Source organism: Sapajus apella, unplaced genomic scaffold, assembly GCF_009761245.1.
Source record: "Sapajus apella isolate SASKATOON/1434 unplaced genomic scaffold, GSC_monkey_1.0 scaffold68, whole genome shotgun sequence".
Lineage (NCBI taxonomy): Eukaryota > Metazoa > Chordata > Mammalia > Primates > Cebidae > Sapajus > Sapajus apella.
The window spans coordinates 3,815,380-3,838,556 of record NW_022437008.1 but is presented as its reverse complement, the minus strand read 5'-3'; the positions used below and the strand labels follow the sequence as shown (position 1 = coordinate 3,838,556).

General features: G+C 48.8%; 1 protein-coding gene across 7 annotated transcripts in view; it reads left to right on the top strand.

Moving 5' to 3' along the window:
- Positions 1-23,177, top strand: part of SIPA1L3 (signal induced proliferation associated 1 like 3) — a 294,007-nt gene that overhangs the window by 113,981 nt on the left and 156,849 nt on the right. For 4 of the 7 annotated variants that reach the window (XM_032248947.1, XM_032248941.1, XM_032248944.1 and 1 more), the window contains one exon: positions 6,850-6,908. The gene's annotated coding sequence lies outside the window, so the exon portion shown is untranslated. Of the gene's footprint in view, positions 1-6,849; positions 6,918-23,177 lie in introns of all 7 variants that reach the window. The other 3 variants (XM_032248942.1, XM_032248946.1, XM_032248945.1) reach the window with 1 other exon arrangement.

Below are 23,177 nucleotides of genomic sequence, written 5' to 3'. Positions count from 1 at the left end.
TACCTGGCATATAGTAAAATTAAAACAAAAACCTTGTGCTTCAACCCAGAAAGAATTTGCACAGCTGTACATGGGTCTGGGGGCTCAGCAGGGAGTCCTGGGCCTGTCAGTAGGTGAAGTGAAGTTTGTCACTGAGGTTACCCTCTCTTCATCCTAACAAGAAGTGGCCAAATTGCTCTCCCAAAATGTTTGTTCCCATTTCCACCCCCACCTACAGTGACTGAGCGTTCTCCTTACTCCACAGCTTCAGCACATTTGGTGTTGTCAGCCTGGCATTTTGGCCAGTCTGCTGTGCGTGGAATGGTCGCACAGCATTGCTTTCCCCGAGCAACTTATCTGCAGAGGCCTGTGTGTGAGCCCACTCTACCATGGAGCTACTCAGGCTAGGCTGGAGGCAGGACCACCATTGGGCCCCCAGCACAGTGAAGTCCTCTTAGCTGTGTGTTCAGAGCACCACACTAGCACGCTTATCTTCTGGAGAGGGTGAGGCAGTGGGGCGGGGGGAACAGGAAACAAGGAAGAGACCCTCAAAAGTCAGTGACCCAACCTTAGTCATGTTTGCAGACCGCACCGATCAGCAAAAGAACCCGTGCTAAATCATTAGTGTGTGTGCTATTAATAGAATATAGGTCATAAGAGAAAACATGATTAATTGCAAGATGATCTCAGTGGCTGTTGAGGGCCTAGATTTTCCCAAGGCAAAGTCCATTCTTCACGTATCAGCTTTTCTTTGTTGCGATGTAGGCTAGAGGCAGTTGAATGAACAGATACTTCACTAAGTCATTATTTCAAAGACAGGACAGGGATGGGTATAATGGAAATCTTCTCTAAATGAAGGATGATTGAACCACTTTATTAGTAGGTGAGTAAGTCCCTGATGCCACAGTGATGCTCTGGCAGTCTAGAAAGGAGAGGGAAGCTTACAGCAAGGGCTCCAGTGGGTTTGATTCTTCCAGACCAGCCACTTAGACAGCGGCACAGAATAGAAAGGCCTGGCTGTCCCCCATCACCACTCGGTCAGGAGAGAGCACCTGTGGCCAGGCTGTCTTAGAGGCTGGGTAGGCACTGCCCAGGGTGTTTATTCTACTCCAGGACAGAAACGGAAGAGAACCTCCTGCCATCTCTGGACACAGAAAAATGCTGGTAGGCCTGGGCCCAGCAGGCTAATAATCTGCCCAGCAGATTATTGTGACAGCAACAGTCACAATCTCTGGCCCGCTAAATTGGCCACCCCTTCTTCCTCAGGAGGACCAGGTACAGGAGAGTGGAGAGCTATGAGCGGATGATCCTTTCTGTAGGAATTGAGATGGAAATACGAGAGTGGAGTAGAAAATCTAGGCCTAGAAGTACAGGTCCAGGAACAGAAAAGCGCAGGTGCTCCAGCCAGCCTTGGGGTCAGGAGAGCCATAGCCAGCTTGGCAGAAACAGCTCACCTGGAGCCATCGCGATAATGCCTGCTTCATAGGGTCATTCACATGTGAATGTTCTGAAATGGAATATGAAAGATTGGTTTCCAGTATGTTTGATTATGGTGTTATGGAACTTCCGTCAGACACTTCCTTCAAGGCTCTCATTTTATAAAGCAGGAAAAAATGGAGCTGCCAGAGGTGAGATGAGGGTGTGGGGGCCTAGAGCCTTGCTTGTGTCCTCCCTTTACCCTCTGTAGTCTCCTTGGAGGACTGTACTCAGGAGAATTCAAGGTGAAACCTCTTGGGGGCCTCAGGGAGCCGGGCACTGCCTCCCAGCTAGCCCTGGGCCTCAGAAAAGTCATTTACACATTTTGGACCCCAATTTGCTTTTCCACCAGGTGGACAGATGAGTCAGACTAGATCAAAGCATTCTTCACTTAGTTCCTACGGACAGGGGCTTCAGCAATCTTTGACAGCTTTGAGACAGGCAGTATTTTGTGCTTTTTTTCCTGGAGAGACATGACATAGTTTTGTTTTGTCAGCGTCTTAGAAGGGTCATGTTCACCCAAACATGCAGGAGTGTTGTATTGATTTCTCAGGCCCCTTCCTGTGCTGTTAGTTTGTTGTAAATGACAGAACCTCCCCAACTCCAATTGATTTAAACTGCAAAGGGAAGTTAATGGTTCAGAGACCTGAAAAATCCCAGAGCAGACCCCACCGGAGTCATTACTCAGGTATTCTCATCAGGAATCTATCCCTCTTTATTTCTGGACTCTGCCTTTCTCAGGTTTAACTTCATTCTCAGCCCCTTCTTCCTGTCCCGCCTCTGCTCACCCTCAGGTGGCAAAGAAGCCCTGGGCAGTCCCTGCCTTACCGCCCATCTGTTTCCTCCAGAAGTTGCAGCAAAATGTCCAGGGCCCACTCTGATTGGCCATGCTTGGATCACATGTCTCCCAGAGCCAATATCTATGGCTGAGGGGCGGAGACATTCAGGCGGGACGCCTCTCCCTCTTCCATTCTCTCCTAGGGGATTCTGTTCTTGCTGTAAACCTGTAGGAAGTGAAGTGCTCAGCCTGCATGTCACCTGTGTGACAAATGGGTCATGGCCATAAGTGTGCTAGGATTGTGGAGGCAAACTGAAGAGCATCGTCCGTTCCCAGGTGGTAGAAAGTGGGGCCCTGGAATAACCAGGGTGCTGGCTGGATTCCTGGCCCTGTAGCCCTCCTTCGCTGCCGTCTCCACGGGCCTTTGGCATTTTCCTCTCTGCTGCATGAAGGACTGCGGGCCAACCGGCATCCACAGCTTCCTCTAGTCGCCAGGATGTAGGTTCCTGGCTCAGAGACACTTGGCACCATGGCAAATTGCTGCTGATCGGCCTTTATAGAGCCATATGCATCACTTTAGAGAAAGAAAGGAGAAAAATTAGAGTGCAGGGAAAGCAATTTCCATTGCAATTTAAAAGGCGGCTATTAAAATTTTACAAGAGCTTTATTGCAGGGGTTTTCTGATCATCCCAGGAATTTTTTAAATGGGAAGTCTAGTGATAAAGGAAAATGTTCCGGGTGCCTCTGGTTCCCTCCTGCCCTGCCAAGCATCTTAAAAACCACCATTGTGACGGCTTCCTAGACCAGCTTAGCAATAGCAGTGGCCCAAGAGGCCATTTCTGAGTGTTTTAAAGGAGTGTTTTTCTGTATTTGCTGTTTCTATGTATAGTGACTGTTTCTAATTATATTTTGTACTTTTCCTAAATGGCCTGGTAGGGAGCTATGGGAATCATCAAGAACAGCAGTTGCCTCTTTCCTTCTGTGTTGGTTGAGAGTCATTGCTTGTGTGAACAAATAGAAATTCACGTCAGTCTGCTGAAGTATAAAAGGAAGTGGATGGACACAGGGCCTGGGAGATTTGGCTTGGAATGGTTTCAGGCATGGCTGGATCCAGGGCCTCATGAGGTTGCCAGGACATGTTTCCTTTTACCTCCAGGCTCTGCATTCTTCTGTGCTGGGTTTATTCTCAAGTAGGCTCTGAAGCAGCCCCTAGCAGCTCCGCAAGTAGATTCAACTAGCTTAGCAGCTCCAAGGGAAATAAACTGTTTTTCCCCCATAGTCCCAGTATATATCATGGCGCTGGTATTGACTGGCTCTGATCATTCTGGCTTTGGTGACAGGGTCACCCCAGGCCACCTCTGAAGCCGGGAATAAAGAAGGCAGTACAGTGGCTTTATTGGCCAGGCCTAGATCATGTGACCAGTCCCACCCCTACCCACAACCTGTGGGTAGGGTCAGTCCCATAGGGCTGAGTGGGAAAGGTGAGGTTTGAAGGGCTGACTAAGGAAGAGAAATGGATGCAGGGTGGGCCAAAGCAGCTGACGCCTAGAACCCCTTCCCGTACTAAATTCACGAAGCCGAATCTGCCCCACACTCCCCAGTTGTTCTTTTCCCTTGGAACTTGCTCCGCTTTTACCCTCTCTCAGGTCTAGTTGAGGGGTTCTTAATCTTGGGTTCATGGACCCTTGAAGGGTGGAAGTTGAGTGAATCACAAGGTTGACTGGGAAAAACATTACGTTTCTATTTTTGCTATCCTCTAACTGAAATTAACTTTTTTTTTGGTCTTTTTGTTATTTTCCTTTTTGTGGAGAGTAGGGTCTCACTATATTGCCCAGGCAGGTCTTGAACTCCTGGGCTCAAGGTATCCTCCCGCCTCTGCCTCCCTAAGAGCTGAGATTACAGGCATGAGCCACAGTGCCTGGCCTGAAATTAACTTTTTTTTTAATGCACAGGGCAATAAACCACAATTGGATTAGCAATATCTGAGACTTTGTCACTACGAGAAATCACAGATATTCCCATATCACGTTACAGTTGTTGCAAATATCACAAAGTATTTAAACACCTATTTCTAAATCACTATGGTTATTGGACTCACCACTAGATCTCATAATATAAAAGCATTAATAGGTCAGATGTGGTGGCTCATACCTGTAATCCCAGCACTTTGGGAGGCCAAGGTGGGCAGATCGCTTGAGGCCAGGAGTTCGACCCCAGCCTGGCCCATGTGGTGAAACCCCATCTTTACTAAAAATACAAAAATTACCTAGGGTGGTGGTGCATGCTTGTAAACCCAGCTACTCGGAAGGCTGAGGCAGAAGAATTGCTTGAGCCTGGGAGGCGGAGGTTGCAGTGAGCCAAAATGGCTACACTGTACTCCAGCCTGGGGAACAGAGGGAGACTCTGTCCCAAAAAAAAGGATTGTTCTGAGGAGCCTACAACTAATTCACCAGGTTGCTGGTAGGAGTCCCTGGCATGAGAAAGGTTAAGAACCCCCTTGAGCTTCTCCGGGAACCCCAGGGGAATGATCATTGAAGTTGTCCTGACCTGGACCCTGGGGTATTGGCTAACTGCTTGCTAGGCTTCCTTCCTAGGAGGATTCCTGGAGGAGCTGAATGGCCTTTGAGCTTGGCCTGGGCATTTGGGTACCATGTGGACATTGTGGTATTGGGGAAGGGGGGCAGGAAGGTAGTGACAGCTTACAGTTGGCTCTGCCTTAATTGACACACCGTGACAGTGTGGTCTAGCCAGGTGGTCAGGCTCCAGGATCAGGTTGCATGGGTTCACATTCTGGCTGGATATAGTACACTTTGTTTTTTTAAAGAGATGGGGTCTTGCTACATTGCCCAGGCTAGACTTGAACTTCTGAGGTCAAACGATCCTCCCATCTCAGCCTCCTGAGTAGCTGGGACCACAGACATGCACCACTGTTCCTGGCTTAGTATTCTTTTGACTGACTGGGCAACCTCAGCTGGTGGGTTCCTTATGAATTCTGTGCCTCAGTTTCCTCACTTGTAACATGGGAGTAATAGTATCTTCTTGGGTGATCAGGAGAGTGGAGTGAGTCAGTGCATGTCTGCTAGGACAGAGCTGGCACATTGGGAGGGATTGTTATCAGTGAATGGCCATTGGATATAGGACAACTCTAGGCCCTCTCAGATCCCATCCCCTGACTTAGCGCCCAGCCTCTGCCAGTGCCCAGAACGTGATGATAAACAATACAGACAGTGCCTTCTCTGCCTGGAGACATTCATTCATCCATGGAATATTCACTGAAATATAAACAAGCATACTAAATATTCAAAAGCATAAATTCATAATATGAAGCTCCAAACCAAGACACTGTGATTTCTCTGTCATTCCTCTGCTCACAGTTTTCTGAGGAAATGTCCTTAGAATAGCCTTCCATCTGTCTCCCTCCACCCCTGCCACTGCTCGCCCCTCATTCACCCCGTGCCAGCCCCACAGCCCTCCTGGCTGCTCCTGAGATGCTCCACACCTGCTCCCGCCTCTGGAAGGCTCTTTCCCAGGTAGTCACACGGTCTGTGGTCTCATGTATTCGCGTCTCTGCCCCCTCGTCTGGGAGGCTTTCCCCTAGCTCTCCGTAGGTTTTCATCAAGGCTCCACTCCCTGACTTTGTATTGTGTATTCGTTTATTACCCTCCGCCCCTACTAGAATGTCTGCTCCCTGAGGACAGCCACTTTCTCTGGGAGAACACTGGTGTATTCCTGGTCCCTGGCACATGGCAAGTGTTCAGTCAATACGTTCTTTTTTTTTTTTTTTTTTTTTTTGAGGCAGAATCTTGCTCCGTCGCCCAGGCTGGAGTGCAGTGGTGCAATCTTGGCTCACTGCAGTCTCCACCTCCTGGGTTCAAGTGATTCTCCTGCCTGAGCCTCTGAGTAGCTGGGATCACAGGTGTGTGGCACCACACCCAGCTAGTTTTATGGTTTTTTTTTTTAGTAGAGATGGGATTTCACCATGTTGGCCAGGATGGTCTAGCTCTCCTGACCTTGTGATCCGCCCACCTTGGCCTCCCATAGTGCTGGGATTAAAGGCATGAGCCACCACACCCAGCCATTTTTTGTATTTTTAGTAGAGACGGGGTTTTGTCATGTTGTCCAGGGTGGTCTTGAACTCCTGGCCTCAAGTGATCCACCCACCTCGGCCCCCCAAAGTGCTGGGATTACACTCGGCTGTGTTCAGTAAATACTTGTTGAAAGAGTGAATATGCTCACGCCTGTAATCCCAGCACTTTGGGAGGCCGAGGCGGGTGGATCACGAGGACAAGAGATCGAGACCATCCTGGTCAACATGGTGAAACCCCGTCTCTACTAAAACTACAAAAAATTAGCTGGGCATGGTGGCGCGTGCCTGTAATCCCAGCTACTCGGGAGGCTGAGGCAGGAGAATTGCCTGAGCCCGGGAGGCGGAGGTTGCGGTGAGCCGAGATTGCGCCATTGCACTCCAGCCTGGGTAACAAGAGTGAGACTCCGTCTCAAGAAAAAAAAAAAGAAAAAAAAAAAGGAAAGAGTGAATATGTGATTGACAGCTGGGTATTGCAGCAGGAAGGCTTCAGTCGGCCAGAGACCTAACCTCTTCTTTTTCCTCCACGTAGATGCTCAGTCTCTGACATCGGCTCACCTGGGATCCTCCAAGAGCGCTAGTTTCTAGAAGGTACTAAGCGTGAGTATGGTGTGGCTGCTGCTTTGCTTAAAATTTTACAACTCATACACATAAGCATCTTTATTATTTTCTTAAAATTACAAAACAAAGAGTACCAAGGGAAAAATGAAAGTTTCCTTCACTGTTCTTCCCATCCCCGCAAGCCTAACATCTACCCCAGAGGTAATTACTGTCAGTCACTGGCCGGATGCCCTGCCAGACCTTTTCCTGCACATGAACATTCCTATGTACACATGTACAAACTTATTTTGGTTTGCTATGTAAGAAAAAGGAACTACGCTCTGCAGCGCTTCTCGACTTGCTTCCACCCTCCCCAATAGTAAGATCTTTGCTCATGACTATACATGCCTCAGCATATCATAATATGATATTTTTTTATTTTTTCCTTTACTTTTTAATTCAATTTTTAAACCTTCCATAGAGTAAAGCTCTCTCTTTGTTATACAGTTTTTGTTTTTGTTTTATTTTGAGATGGAGTCTACTCTGTTGCTCAGGCTGGAATGCAGTGATGCCATCTGGGCTTACTGTAACCTCCGCCTCCCAGGTTCAAGTGATTCTCCCGCCTCAGCCTCCTGAATAGCTGGGGTTACAGGCACCTGCCATCATGCCCAGCTGGTTTTTGTATTTTTGTAGAGATGGCATTTTCACTATGTTGGCTGGGCTGGTCTTGAACGCCTGACCTCAGGTGATCCGCCCACCTCAACCTCCCAAAGTAGTGGGATTACAGATGTGAGCCACTGCACCTGGCTGGTATACAGTTCTTTGAATGCAGACAGATGTAGACAGTTGTGAAACTGCCACTACAATCAAGATTCAGAGCAGACCCACGTCCCCACTGTGTAAATGTGCTGGTTTCTCTATTGATTAAAAATATGAGTCAGGTGTGGTGGCTTATACCTGTAATCCCAGCACTTTGGGAGGCTGAGACTGGAGGATTGATTGAGCCCAGGAGTTTGAGACCAGCCTGGGCAACATGGCGAGACCCTGTCTCTACAAAAAATCCAAATATTAGCTAGGTGTGATGGCACACACTGGTAGTTCCAGCTGCACCGGGGCTAAAGTGGGGGGATCACCAGAACCAGTGGAGGTCAAGACTCCTCCAAGACCCTGTCTCAAAAAAAACTAAAAATTAAAATAAATAAATGCACATAGATGGCATGAGTAATGGGTATTTACACGTGTTTAAAATATGCACATATGGCAAATAGTTACCTGTGCTCTATAAGTTTCGAATATGTTGTATTTAGTTTTCTGGGTTGGGTCTGGGTGGGGTTTGCTAGTGAGTGTTCTTTTTGTTTCTGTGCATGGATTCTAAGCAGTGGCATGGGTCTCCGGCTGTATGTCATTCTAGTTTGCAGCGAAGCTTTCCTGAACGATTCCAAGCTTTGTTGTTGGGAGGGGGTGTTGCCTGATCCTTGAAGAACCAAGAGACTATAACAGTGTGGAAAGCGGAAGCGGGAGGATTGTGGCATTCAGACCCTGGACGCAGGTAGCCTTATTGGCTCAGCTGCTGGAACTGTGTGGCTCTGGATGGAGCTTCTCTCTCCTGGATCTTCACTGAGTCTCATTATATTCCCTCATCCTGGCAGTCTTACCTGGCTGGGTACCTGAAGCCTACGTGTGGGACAGTTGCTAGGAGCCAGATTTCTGACAAAGGATGCTTCTTAGCATAATTCTTGACTAACTTTTATTTTGAAGTGATTTTAGAATTATAAAAAAGTTGGGAAAATGGTTCCAAAGGTCACACATCTACCCTCCGTCTAGCTTCCCTAAATGTTACTATCTTTTTTTTTTGAGACAGAGTCTCACTCTGTCACCAGGCTGGAGTGCAGTGGTGCGATCTCAGCTCACTGCAACCTCCACCTCCAGGGCTCAAGCGATTGTCCTGCCTCAGCCTCCTGAGTAGCTTGGACTACAGGTGCGCACCACCATGCCCAGTTAATTTTTATGTTTTTAGTAGAGACAGGGTTTCACCATGTTGGCCAGGATGGTCTCGAACTCTTGACCTCATGGCCCACCCACTTCAGCCTCCCAAAGTGCTGGGATTACAGGCGTGAACCACCAGGCCCGACCAATGTTACCGTCTTATACAATTGTAACACAGTCATCAAAACAAGGAAATTCACACTAGCCCAGTATGATTAACTCAGTGACAGACATTAATCAAATTTCACCAATTTTTCCACTAATTTCCTTTTCCCTTCCAAGAGTCTATCTAGGATCCCACATTGCATTTGGTTTTCATATCTCCTTAACCTCCTCCGATCTGGAACAATTCGTCCATCTTTCCTAGCCTTTCACGACCTGGACGCTTTGGAAGAAGACTCCTGTGTTATTTTGTTGTATGTCTCAACTTGGGTTTTTCTGATGTTTTCTCATGACTTGATTGAGGTTATTCATTATTTAGAACAATGCCACAGAGGCAGCCTTCCCTCCTTGGTGCGTCATTGTGGAGGTCCATGATATTGGTGTGTCTTATACCTGGTAATGTTCACCTAGATCATGATTAAGGTACTGTCTGCCAGATTTCTCCACTATGAAGTTACAGTTTTCCTTTTGTAAGTAGTAGCTCTCTTGGGGTACTCCAGGCCAGGAGTTTGAAACCAGCTTGTGCGATGAAGCAAGACCCTAGCTCTAAAAAAAAAAAAAAACTAAGAAAAATTAGCCAGGTGTGGTAGTGCACACCTGTAGTCACAGCTACTCAGGAGGCTGAGGCAGGAGGATCCCTTGAGTCCAGGAGGTGGAGGTTGCAGTGAGCTGAGATTGTGCCACTCCAGCGTGGGTGACAGAGCAAGACCCTGTCTCTTTAACAAAACAATACAAAATGCTACCTTTGGGGAGAAACTCCGAGGCGATGCTAATATTCCACATCCGCTTTTCCTGAAACTTCCGCCCACTAATTTTAGCATCCGTTGGTGACCGGGTCTTGTCTGCAAGGTTATTGCTGTGCTGTTTCCCTGATGGCGGTTTTTGTGTGCCTCTTATTCCGTCTACATTTATTAATTGGAATTCTTCTGTAAGAAAGACCTGGCCCTTCCACCTTATTTATTTAATTCCTAATTTATATCCTGTGGGCTTATAGATATTTGTTTTAATATAGCACATTCCTTTTTAATATGGTAAAAGGTCCCAAATCCCAAGTAAATTCCTGGCATTGCCTCTCACACAGCAGGAAGACCGGCATTTTTTCTAGCTGGTAACCAGCGCCTCAGGGAACTTGGAAAGAACAAGAACAGGTTTCATTTGTTCATTCATTTATTTTCCTTCACTCAGCAAATATGCATTTGAGAACCTACTGTCTGTTGGGGACTAGGGATTCAGGAATGAGCAAAACAAACTCCTTTCCCTAAGGGAATGGACATCCTACTGGAGAATAAAACAGTAAGCAGATAAAAAGTGAATATAGGGCCAGACGCAGTGGCTCACGCCTGTAATCCCAGCACCTTGGGAGGCCGAGGTGGGTGGATCACTTGAGGTCAGGAGTTTGAGACCAGCCTGGCCAACCTGGTGAATACCCCATCTCTACTAAAAGTACAAAAAAATTAGCCGGCCGTGGTGGCACACACCTGTAATTCCAGCTACTTGGGAGGCTGAAGTGGGAGGATCGCTTGAACCTGGGAGGAAGAGGTTGCAGTGAGCCAAGATCACGCCACTGCACTCCAGCCTGGGCAGCAGAGCGAGACTCGGTCTGAAAAAAAAGTGAATCTAGGATAAGTTGAATGGGGATGAACACTGTGGGAGTATATAGTGATGAATAAAGCAGGAAAGGGGACTGGACTCACAGGGCAATTTTTAGACAAGGTGGTCAAGGAAGGCCTCTCCAGGGAGCCCCTGAAGAGAGGAAGGAGTGAGGCGATGCCTGGCCTAATTCATCCGCAGCCAGCTGGGAGATGGCAGTCAAATCATCTCCTTTCTGAACACAGTTTCTGTGAACAGCAAAATGTGTTCCCTCTCCGAGGGGCAGCCCTGCTCAGCTGGAGCCAGTGTTACCCCCTAGTATTGCCAAATATGATTCTCCCCACCATAGAAAAGAAAAGTGAAGAATTTTTGCGAGTCCATTGAACCCAGATAATGTGACATCAGATAATGGATGACTGTGTTTTGTTTCATTTGTTTAAGTTTCCTTTTCTTTGCAGCACAAGATAGCAATTTTTTGTTAGTGGTGATATAAATTGTTTTGAAATGTGTCAAGTTTAAACATCACTTGAGGGCTGGGTGCAGTAGCTCACCCTACCATCTCAGCACTTTGGGAGGTCAAGGCAGGAGGATTGTTTGAGGCCAAGAGTTGAAGACCAGCCTGGGCAGCAGAGTGAGACTCCATCTCTACGAAAAGTTTAAAAAATAGCCAGGCGTGGTGGCCTGCACCTATAGTCCCAGGTACTCGTACGGCTATGGCGGGAGGATCACTTGCACTCGGGAGGTCAAGGCCATGCTACTGTACTCCAGCCCCAGGCAACAGAGCGAGAGAGACCCTGTCACTAAAAAAATAAAACAAAACAGAAAAACAAAATACACAGATGCATATACATATGTATGTGTGTGTATGTAAATCATTGTCTAGATGGGGTGTAGATACGGCTGAAAAGGAAGGGTGGAACACAGCAACTGGGCTTGGTAAGCACTGTATTGCTCAGCCACCCGCTGTTTTTCCTCTGGATCAGGGGTTCTCAGCGTTGGGCCTGAGCTGAAGGAGGCAGACAATTAACATGGGTGTGTGCTTTGAGCCATTTGTATCATGGGGTGTGCATTGTTCAGGAATGCCTTCAAGCTTCAGGAACAGAAACCCCCACTCACCACAGCTTGATTTAATGGGGGCTGATTTCTCGCCCACCACAGCACACCTAGAGGTGCTTGTCTGCCAGTTTAGTGGCTGGGCAGTGTCGGGGCAGAGCCTCTTTGATTCTCTTGGCCTTACCCCTCATGGACACATAGTTGCTGCTACGATATCGCATAGCCTCCCCTAGCTCCAAGGAAGGTGCCAAATGTTATTTAACTTTTCAGCCTTTCCTGAGGAGGAAGCCAGAGAAAAAATGAATTGAGGCCAGGCGAGGTGGCTCATGCCTGTAATCCTGGCACTTTGGGAGGCCGAGGTGGGTGGATCACCTGAGGTCCGGAGTTCAAGACCCGCTTGACCAACATGGAGGAACCCCATCTCTAACAAAAAAGTTTAAAATTTATAGATTAAAAAATAAATAAATAAAAAATGAATTGAGAGTATCTGTTGGGGTAGCCAGCCAGCACTGCCTGGCCCCATGGGGGAGGAAAAAGCAGTGATAATTAATGTTAATGGGTGCTGACTCTGTGCCAAGCCCTGCCGTAAGTGCTTCGTGTGCATGATCTCATTCAGTTCCTGCAACTACCCTAAGATGTCACTGCTGTGATAGTCCCATGGTAATGAGGAAACTGAGGCACGGCGTGATGAAGCTGCCTGCCAAGTAGAGGAGTAGAGCAGGGGGCATGCAGCCTGTGTCCAGGGTCCCCATTCTTGGCCATTAAACTTTGTTGCCTCATAAGAGGTCCAGGGCCTGGGGTGCAGGGACCCAGGCTGCTCACTGTCTGACCCCAGTTTAAATTCTTCCAGCACGGGTGGAGCCGAGCTTGGTGTTTTGCTCTGGGGAGGTTGTGATCATTAAAAAGCTGTCTTGTGAATCACATCCACCCCTGTTTAACTGACTACCTCCGACTGGTTCATGTCCCGTCCTCAGGAGCCGCACCAGCCACACGTGTTATTCCTGGCCACCCTGCAGGGGCTTACTAGTGGCTGAGGGAACCACTCCCTTTTTCCAAACAAACCGTGTCTGTGCTTTTAGTTATTCTTCCCAGGACGAGGCTTTCAGCCTTGTCTTTCTCTGGAGGTCTGCTGGTTGACTGCGCACGCATTTGATGTCTGCCTCCTCTGTGCCCGTCCCCGTAGAGTAGTGGGGATGCAGTGGTGGCTGGGCCAGCCTCATGGCTGGGTGGGTCTGGCGAGGGAAGCAGGCCCTCAGAGCCCAGAGTGGTCAGGTCTGTGATCGGGGAAGCCCAGGGGAATCCAGCGGGGGTGCCCAACCCAGCCTAGGGGTCAAGGAGGGCTCCTGGAAGCAGCTTTGGGCTTTGGAGGACAAATAGAGGTTCATGAAGGAGCAGTTTCTACCGTCTTCTCCACCTGCCTTTCTTCAGTGATGCTGTCATGACCACTCTCCTTTCTGAACTTCTGTTCCCTTCCTCAGTAAAATGGAAACTCCATCCATGCATCCAACCATCCTTGACTTGGCACTTCCCATGTTCCTGGCCCTCTGCTGGGCACAAGGCTTGCCCCGATATACAGTATGCTGGAAAGTTCTGCAAGTAAACAACGCAGAGTGATAAGAGTTCTAGTAGGGGAAGCCACAGGGCTGTGGGAATCCCGAGGAGACCCCTAATGATGATTTGGAGTTTGGTGCCAAACTTCTCCAGGGAGACGAAATCAAAAATGGGTTGACACAGTGGCCAAGATCACAGGTTTCCAGGGTCCAGCTGACCTGGGGTCTAGTCATAGCTGAGCCCCTGACTAGCCCTAAATGGGTAGCTTAACTCTGGGAGCTTCCCTTTTCTCCCAAGATTGTTGTAAGGATTAAGACGGGATTGTGAATTTCAAGTACCTAGGACCGTACCTGGCATTGTAGATGATAATGAGATGATGATGATGATGATGATGATGATGATGATGATGATGATGAGGAGATGATGGTAATGATGATGACGATGGTGATGATGAGGAGGAGGAGGAGGAGGATGGTGGCAGCTTGCATTCATTAGCCTTTAACTGCACGTTGGAGGTTAGGTGGCCTCGTAACAGCCTATAAGGTAACAAGTGTGAACTGCTGCTGTTGTGATTATTCACTCACCAGACAGGGGAGGGGTCACCCTGCACCCGGCCCTGAGCTAGCACAGGCCTGGATATAGCAGGACTGTGTTCTGGGAGCAGGGTTCATACAGCAGAGGCCTGGGCCAGGAATTTCACTGAACAAGTTGGGAGTTTCTTTGGTGTGTATGGGAAACCCATGGCTCCTGGCCTCCCGGTCCCCTTTCTTGTTCAGTCCTCGGACTTTTCAGCAGTGGCCTCAAGAGTGTAGGCTGCCCTTGACCTCTGTGGACAGAACGCATGGATGCTCAGCTCAGCCCATCAGCCAAGTCCCAAATTAGACCTGACAGTGTGATTTATTCTCTGGGATGGAGCCGGGAGGGCACAGCCCCAGTGGGTAATTCCGAGGGAAGGTTGTCAGCCCGAATTAGCCCAGACCTTTCATGCAGCCTTGCTGGTTCAGCTTCCCCTGGCTAAGAGGGTTTTCCAGGGTGTTGCTGGCTTCAGCACTGTCTCCTCCCCCCGTCCCCAGGGACGGACCCTTGGCTGTGATCCCAAAGGAGCGTGTGTGCTGAGGGCTGTCCAGGTAGGCCCTGTCTGAAGGCAATGGAGGCTCTCGGTTGTTTCATCTGCCCCATTAAGAGCCCAGAGTGGCGGCTCCCTGGGGAGTGCTTGGCCCATTCCCCGCTTCCTGTTCTTTCACCGAGTTCAGTGAGGGTGGCTGGAGGTCGGTCCCCTGCTCTGCACCTCCCAGTGTCTCTGCCTTCTAGCTGCCTTCATTCATTCACAGGAATGCCTCTGATGAGCGAGTTTCTGCTGTGGCAACAGATTAACCCTGAAATCCTAGAGGCTGGACACAACAGATGTCCATTTCTTACTTGTGACATAGGAGCTCAGGTGGGAGGGCTTAACCCAGTGCCTCAGGGACCCAGGCTGGCAGGAGTGCCCCTATCTCGAAGCTTCACAGGCTGCAGAGACACCACGGCAGGAGAAGGGGACTGAGGGTCGCGCAGTGGCACTTAGATACTGAGGCCCGGCAGCAACACGTTCACTTCCACCTGCTCCAAAGACCACTGCATGGCCCTGCCTAACTGCAAGGGGCTAGAAATGCGATAGTTACTCAGTGAGCAGTAACTGTCACAGCCACCATGGACAGATGTGGTATTTATGCAGTACCTACTGTGTGCCAGGCCTTCTTAGGACTCTAGAAATGCAGAAGCGTCCCCCCACCTTCCTGGAGCTCACAGTTCAGTGTCAGAAACCGAATTGAAGTAATTACGGCAATAGCTGTGTGATTATGTCTGCACTAAGTGCTCTGATGGAGGAGCCCAGAGGGCCGGGGCAGCATATCTGAGGGCCTGGACATGTCTGGAGAGGTCAGGGAACGTCTGTCATAAGGACTGACGTTTGGAAGGAGGCCTGAAGGATAAGTACACCTTCCCCCAGTAGGGGCAAGGAATGGGGAGAGTTCCTGGTAGAGGGAACTGCATCAGCGGAGCTCCAGATGCGGGAAGGAGTTGACTTTGCGAAGGAACTGGAAGAAGACCTGTGTAACTGCAGGGTCACGAGCTGGGAGAGGTAGGTGGGGGCAGATGGTGCCGGGTCTGGCTGGCGGCGAGGAGGAGGCTGGTACTTAGAACACCTGCGTTTTAGAGCTGTTGAAAGAATCAGATGAGCTCAGTCATTCTCTTAACAAATGCTGAGTTCCCACTCTTTGGCAGGGGGTGTTCCAGCAGTGAACAAGACAGACAAATAAATATCCCTGTTCTTGGAGCTGGCATTCTAGGAGAGGGACACAGACAAGGAACCAGACAGATACACGGGGTAATTTTACCTGGTGAAAACAGCTGCTGACCAGTAAATAGAGTGAAAAGATAAAGAGCATATGGATTGGAGGCTTTTGGCTCTAGGTAACGGCAACCCCCATTCATGCAGACTTAAGCAGTCAGGTCCCCCACCTCCAAGTCTGAGGGTTCTTTGGACCCTGGGAGCTGGTGACACAGCAGCTCAACAATAGCCTGGAGGGCTCAGGTTGGTTCTGCCCACAGCACTGCTGTCCCTCACGGTGTCTTCACCTTAAAGCAGGTCCTTCCTACGGTCAGAGGCTGGAAGGTAGAGATGCCCTGGACAGTGTCAGGGCAGGTAGCAGGAGCTTTTTCAAACTCTGCACGTCCCAAAGATCTGCCACTAGTGTGCCTTGGTGACAGTGAATTACAGGAGCCAGTGTGAGAGAAAGGAGGAAGCTGCTACTCTAGTCTGGGTGGGAGATGGCGGAGGAAGGGGCCAAGGTAAGGAGCGTGGAGGGAGAGAAGGGGGCAGGTTTGGGGTATGGCTTGGAGGTATAGTGGACAGGGCTTGCTAAAGGCATGGCTGCCGGAAAGGAGTGCTGAGCAGACACACACAAATGTCCACGGTGTACTGTATCTTCCTCATGTAAAAGTCACGTGCAGGCCAGGCACAGTGGCTCACGCCTATAATCCCAGCACTTTGGGAGGCCCAGGCAGATGGATTACCTGAGGCCAGGAGTTCGAGACCAGTCTGGCCAACATAGCAGAACTCCATCTCTGCTAAAAATATAAAAATTAGCTGGGCATGGTGGCTCACGGCTGTAATCCCAGCTACTCAGGAGGCTGAGGCAGGAGAATCGCTTGAACCCGGGAGACAGAGGCTTCAGTGAGCCGAGATCATGCCACTGTACTCCAGCCTGGGTGACAGAGCAAGACTCCCTCTCAAAAAAGAAAGTTTGGGGCCCACATGAGATGTTAGGGATTTTGACAACATAATCAGCTGCCTGTCTGTATTTCTAATTGATTAATTTTGTGACATGTTTGGAATCCTGATATCAAAAATGTTGAATTTGGCAGGGTGCTTTGGCTCACGTCTGTAATCCTCTCCTTTTGGGAGGCATAGGAGGAAGGATGGCTTGAAGCCAGGAGTTTGAGACCAGCCAGGGCAACACAGCAAGACCGAATCTCTACAAAGAGGAAAAAAAAAATAGACAAATGGGGTGGTGGTCTGTGCCTGTGGTCCTAGCTACTCAGGAGGCTGAGGTGGGAGGATCACTTGAGCCCAGGAGGTGGAGGCTACAGTGAGTCATAACTGTAACATTGCACTGCCGCCTGGGCGGCAGAGGGAGACCCTGCTTCAAATAAAAAAAAAAAGAAAATTGGACTCAAAATGTTCCATATATCCTCTCACATATCATAAAACAGTATTAGTCACACTTCGCAGACATCCTTGTCATCACAAGAGTCACTTTTTGAGTCACCTACACGTATTTACAGAGTACACTGTCTCCACATCCATCTGCAGCATTTGTGATGTGGCATCCCTTGAATTTGTGTATGTTGTCACTGGAAACTGTATCCCAACACTCAAGAAGCCATCCTTTACCGTTAGACAGTTTGTCAAATGCCTCTTTTAGGAATTGGTGGTCTCCACAGCCACTCACTGTTAGGTTTTTTTAAAAAGCCAACTTGGATGTTTAAGGACAGTTACTGAACATGGGTAAGTGGCTGAGTAAACGTGAACATATAAAAGTGGTTGTATAATCACCTGTTTGTGAGTCAGTTGGACTCATTATTCCAATGCGAGTAATAAATGACAACTTAGGAAAATTTTTCCATGTACTTTCTTCCCTCACAGTGGCATTTTGCCTTAAGACAGTTTTCAGTGCTGTATTACACATCCTTTTGTTTTGTTTTGTTTTGTTTTGTTTTTGAGATGGAGTTTCGATCTTGTTACCCAGGCTGGAGTGCAATGGCACGATCTCGGCTCACCGCAACCCCCGCCTCCTGGGTTCGAGCAATTCTACAGGTGTGCACCACCATGCCCAGCTAATTTTTTGTACTTTTTTTTTTTTTTTTAGTAGACACGGAGTTTTACCGTCTTGACCAGGATGGTCTCGATCTCTTGACCTCGTGATCTACCCACCTCGGCCTCCCAAAATGCTAGGATTACAGGCGTGAGCCACCGTGCCTGGCCACCCCTTTTTTATTTAATTTCAAAATTCTAGTTTGCCCCGTTGTATACATTATATAACTGCCCCATTTAAGACTTTCACCTGAAGTATTTTGTTTAAATTGGTTGAACATGGCTTAAAATTATTTGCCTCTATCTTGCTTTTTAAAGGAATTTTTGTTTATTTTATTATTATTACTGTTGGGTGGTTTTTTGTTTGTTTGTTTGTTTGTTTTTTGAGATGGAGTCTTGCTCTGTCGCCCAGGCTGGAGTGTAGTGGCTCTGTCTCGGCTCTCTGCAACCTCTGCCTCCCAAGTTCAAGCTATTCTCCTGCCTCAGCCTCCCTAGTAGCTGGGATTACAGGTGCTCACCAGCATGTCCAGCTAATTTTTTTTTTTTTTTTTTTTTGGTAGAGATGGGGTTTTGCTGTGTTGGCTAGGCTGGCCTCAAACTCCTAACCTCAAGTGGACCCACCTGCCTCAGCCTCCCAAGTATCTGGGACTATAGGCTTAAGCCACCATGCCCCGCTGATTTTTAAATTTTTTTGTGGAGACAGGGATCTCACTGTGTTGCCCAGACTGGTCTCAAACTCTAGTCTCAAATAATCCTTCTGCCTCAGCCTCCCAGAGTGCTGGAATTACAGGTGTGAGCCACCACATGCAGCCCTTTGTTAATTTCTTACTTGGATATTTTTTTGTGGTATTGAGTTATAAGAATTCTTCATAAAAGTTGGGTATTAACCCTTTATCAGATACGTGGTTTGCAAATACTGTTTCCCAGTCCATAGGTTGCCTTTTCATTTTGTTGATTGTTTCCTTTGCTGTGCGGAAGCTTTTTAGTTTGATGTAGTCTCATTTATTTATTTTTGTTTTTGTAGCTTCAGCCTTTGGTGTGATCTGAAAAATCATTGCCAAAGCCAATGTTTAGGCGCTTTCCACCATGTTCTTTTCTGGGAGTTGTATGGTTTCAAATTTTACATTTAGGTGTTTTATCCACTTAATTTATTTTGGTGTATGGTATAAGATTTCATTCCTTGAAGGGCTCAGTGTCATTCTTATTGACCACATAAGTTTGGACTTAATTCTGGGCTCTCTATTCTGTTCTGTTTTTATGTCAGTACTATACTGTTTTGATTACTATAGCTTTGTAATATAATTTTAAATCAGGAAGTGTGATGTCTCCAACTTTTCGTTTCTCAGTGCTGCTTTGGCTAGTTGGGATTTTTTGTGGCTAAATATAAATTTTAGGATTGCTTACAGAACATGTTTACAGTGACTTATCACACTTGCAGTTGTGGAGTCAAGCCCTTGGGAATACTCACTGTCTCTTATAATATGTGCCTTCCTTTTTATTAGTGTCCAGCTAGCATCATTAAAGTTTTTAAAAGCTAATATGTATTTTCCAAAGAGTACTTGTTCCAAAATAAAATAAAGTGAAAGACCCTGAAATATAGCTATTTTTTCTCAGGATAATATTTTGGGCATATCTTGCTTTATCTTTGGTTACATCTTGTATCCGAAATAAATAAAGTTAGCCACTTAGAAATAGCTAGCTCAGTAGTGTTTGACCTTCTTCCTGCATGAGCTATAACTAGTTCTCTCACTTCCCCAACTTGACCTCACTCATTCATTCATTTGACATTGATTTATTTCCCATCAGCTTCTCTGAAAGCCGGTAGTAAAAACGGCCTTTGAAATGTGTTGGAATCCTAGCCCTCCCTTTCCACCTCTTTGATTATGGCCAAAGCACTTACCTTCCTGTGCCTCAGTTTCTCCATCTATAAAACAGGGGAGATAATGCTGCCTACCTCATAATGTGATTGTGGGCATTCAAGGATTTAAAACAGATCCATGGGCCAAGTGCAGTGGCTCACGCCTGTAATCCCAACACTTTGGGAGGCCGAGGTGGGCAGATCACTTGAGGTCAGGAGTTCAAGACCAGCCTGGCCAACATGGTGAAACCCCATCTCTACTAAAAATACACAACTTAGCTGGATGTGGTGGTGCACACCTGTAATTCCAGCTACTCAGGAGGCTGAGCAGAGGAAGGACATGATCTGACCCATAGATTAATAGAGTCCCTCTGGCTGTATGTGGCAGCAGGAGACAGAGCCAGGAAATCGGGGCAGAAGGTCCTTCTGTGGTCTGTGGTGCTGCCAGTGGGGGTGCGAGGGAGGGGCGAGCCCATTTATATCTTGAAGGTGGAGCTGGCAGTGAGTATTACTGGCCTGAATGTAGGGGTGAGAGAAAGAGAGGGGCCTAGGATGACCCTGAGGTTTGGGTCTGAGCACCAGGTGAAGGGTGAAGACGTTGCATGGAGGGACCTCGGGGTGGGGGTTTGCAGCAAGTGGCAGAAGGCCATGTGAAGAGTCAGAAATGCTCTTCTGATTCTTCAGAAGGGAGTCTGTTCAATGCCGGGTGCCTGTCAGACAGCTGCATAAGTTGGCAAGGAGACAGTTGGGTACGCACACCTGAAGTTGAGAGAGATCCAGGTGGGAGAAGGAAGAGTAGGGGTCCTAGCACAGAGGTGTTGAAATCACTGGGGAAGCCATGAGGATGAGGAGCAAATCTGTGCAGAGAGATGGGGAGGAATCAGTGAAGGAGGCTGGGGAGGGAACGCCAGTGAGGAGGAGGGAGGAGTCCCGGAGAGCATGGACCCCTGTGGTGAGGCAGGAGGGCAACAAGGGCACAAGGTGACTGCCGCGTCCAGCGATGGAGGCACAAAAGGCTGGTGGGAGCAGGTTCAAGAGAGACGGGGCTTTGTTGAGCCCTGTGAAGGTGTGACTACATGTGGTGTTTGTTGCTTTCTCTCTGCTCGGGCCACGCCAGACACACAGTAGCTGCCACAGTAAAAATGTGTTAAATTAATGTCTTCATGGATTGGGGAGAGATTAGAACCCAGAGGAGCTCTTGGAACTGGGGCCTGTCACTGCGGAGTATGGCAAAAGTGTGCTCCATGGACCCGGGCTCCTGTCCCCAGAGGATGATGGGGAAGGAGGATCTGAAACCTAGCCCAGACATCTGGACGCCCCGCAGACCATTTACTGAGTGCCTGCTGCCATCAACAAGACTAACGTGGCGTCCCCATCTAGAGAAAGAGGATAATAGGAATATTGACTCACAGAGCTGTTGTCAGGAATTGATGATGTAATGCTGTGAAATGTTGTCAGTGTTTGATAGGCTTGAGCTGTTGTTACAAGTAAAATTCTGTCATTACCATTATTCTGGCTTTATGTCCCTCACCATCTAGTGGGGGAGATAGATATCAAATAATCAGGCCAGGCATGGTGGCTCACACCTGTAATCCCAGCACTTCGGGAGGCTGAGGTGGGTGAATCACTTGAGTTTGAGACCAGCCTGGCCAACATGGTAAGACCCCATCTCTACAAAAAATACAAATATTAGCCCGGTGTGGTGATGCACACCTGTAATCTCAGCTACTCAGGAGTCTGAGGCACAAGAATCACTTGATCCCAGGAGGCAGAGATTGCAGTGAGCTGAGATGGCACCACTGTGCTCCAGCCTGGGTGACAGAGTGAGACTCTGTCTCAAAGTATCAAATAATTACTCAAATAGCCACATAATTTAACTGTGGTAATGAAACTGCAAAGAAAAAGTGCACAGCCACTTGAGAAGCTGAGGTGGGAGGATCGCTTGAGTCTGGGGGGTCAAGGCTGCAGTGAGTTACTGTCACGCCACTGCACTCCAGCCTGGGTGGCAGAGCGTGACCTTGTCTCAAAAGAAAGAAAGAAAAGGCCAGGTGCGGTGGCTCATGCCTGTAATCCTAGCACTTTGGGAGACTGAGACAGGCAGATCACCTGAGGTCAGGAGTTCAAGACCAGCCTGGCCAACATGGTGAAACCCCCGTCTCTACTAAAAATACAAAAATTAGGTGGGCATGGTAGCAGTCACCTGTAGTCCCAGCTACTCTGGAGGCTGAGGCAGGAGAATCGGTTGAACCCAGGAAGCGGAAGCTGCATTGAGCCGAGATTGCACTCCAGCCTGGGGGACAAGAGCAAAACTTCATCAAGATAGAAAGAAAGAAAGAGAAAGAAAGAAAGAAAGAAGGAAAGAAGAACTGGAGAGGGCCTTGAGAATAACAGGCAGAGGTGGGGTCTTGTTCCAGGCTGGGGTGGACGTGGGTGTGTGACAGGAGGCTATTCTGAAGAAGCGACCTTTGAGCCTGGACTGGAAGGGTGAATAGGAACCTGCCTGGGGTGGGCTGGAGGCTGGGGTGTTTGGGCTGGGAGAATAGCCTATGCACAGGTCCTAGGGTGTGGAGGAGCTGGGTGTGTTGGGGGAGCAGATTATGGGGAGGAAAATTTGGGTCAGCTGGTCTGGTGAGCCATGTAAGAGATTTGGACTTTCTTCCCACAGCCCTTGGGAGCCATAAAAGGGTTTTCCAGGGAGAAGTGATACAACTTCATTTAATTTTTCTCTGTGTGCACTTTCAAGGGTCGATGTCCTGACACCCTTCCTCCCCCAGGACTGTTGTCCCGATCCAGGATCAGGTCAGAGACTCCAGAGTCACCCCCACCACTGTGGCTCCTTGAAGCCTTGTGCTGTCATCCAGCCACTCAGTCTGCGGGGTTGAAAGGAGCTTTCTGTAGAGAAGGTGCTCTGATTCTGAACTCATCAGCCCCTAGGAAAGAAACAGCTTGCTGGCCCATCCCAGGCCGCTGGGAGGCCCGAGAAACAGGTCACAGCAGCTCCTGCTCCTCCTCCTCCAGGCCTCCAGGCTTCAGCCCTTCCTCTTAGAAGGGACCCCCGCCTGCTCCCCGCAAAGATGGCCTCATTTCCTCCCAGGCCTGGAGCTGCCAGCAGCCTGCCCCCTCTCCTTATTTCCCTACTTCTTCTGAGTGGCTAGATGACAGCACAAAGCTTCAAGGATCCACATGGGTCGGGGGAGGCGGCGGGGGTGGGGGTGCTGGAGTCTTTGACCTGATGCCGAGCAGCGTGCTTCTCTCCGTTCCCTATTCTGGGCCCGGCCCTGGAAAGAGGCAGGGCGGCCAGGGAGGGGAGTTTCCAGATTACCCGTGTCTCCTGGGCATGGCATAGGAAAGGACTGCTTCATGGGCTGAGAGTTTTGGGAGGTCCCATACCCCAACCCCTCAGCAAGAGCCCATATGAATCCGCCATCTCCCCCGCAGCCTGAGGATGGTGCAGGATTTTCAGGGTGTGGAGAGGCCCAGGTACCCTAAGCAGCTCCTCTAACCCCACAACCCGGCATCTCCTGTGCCCGAGTGGCCTCTGTCAGTTGCTGGGTAAGTGGAGGGCTTTGCTGTCCCTTCTGCTGTACCCATGGCTGCCCTCTCAGAGCAAGGTGGGATCTGACCTTGCAGGAGGGGGCTCCCTTTGAGAGCACTTGGGTGTGTCATGTCTTGGAAAACCCACATAGCTTGTAGCCTTGGCTGCCAGCAGCACTGCCTGGGTGGTTGAGAGGCTCTTCCAGAGACCCTTAAATGGATGGGCTCCCCA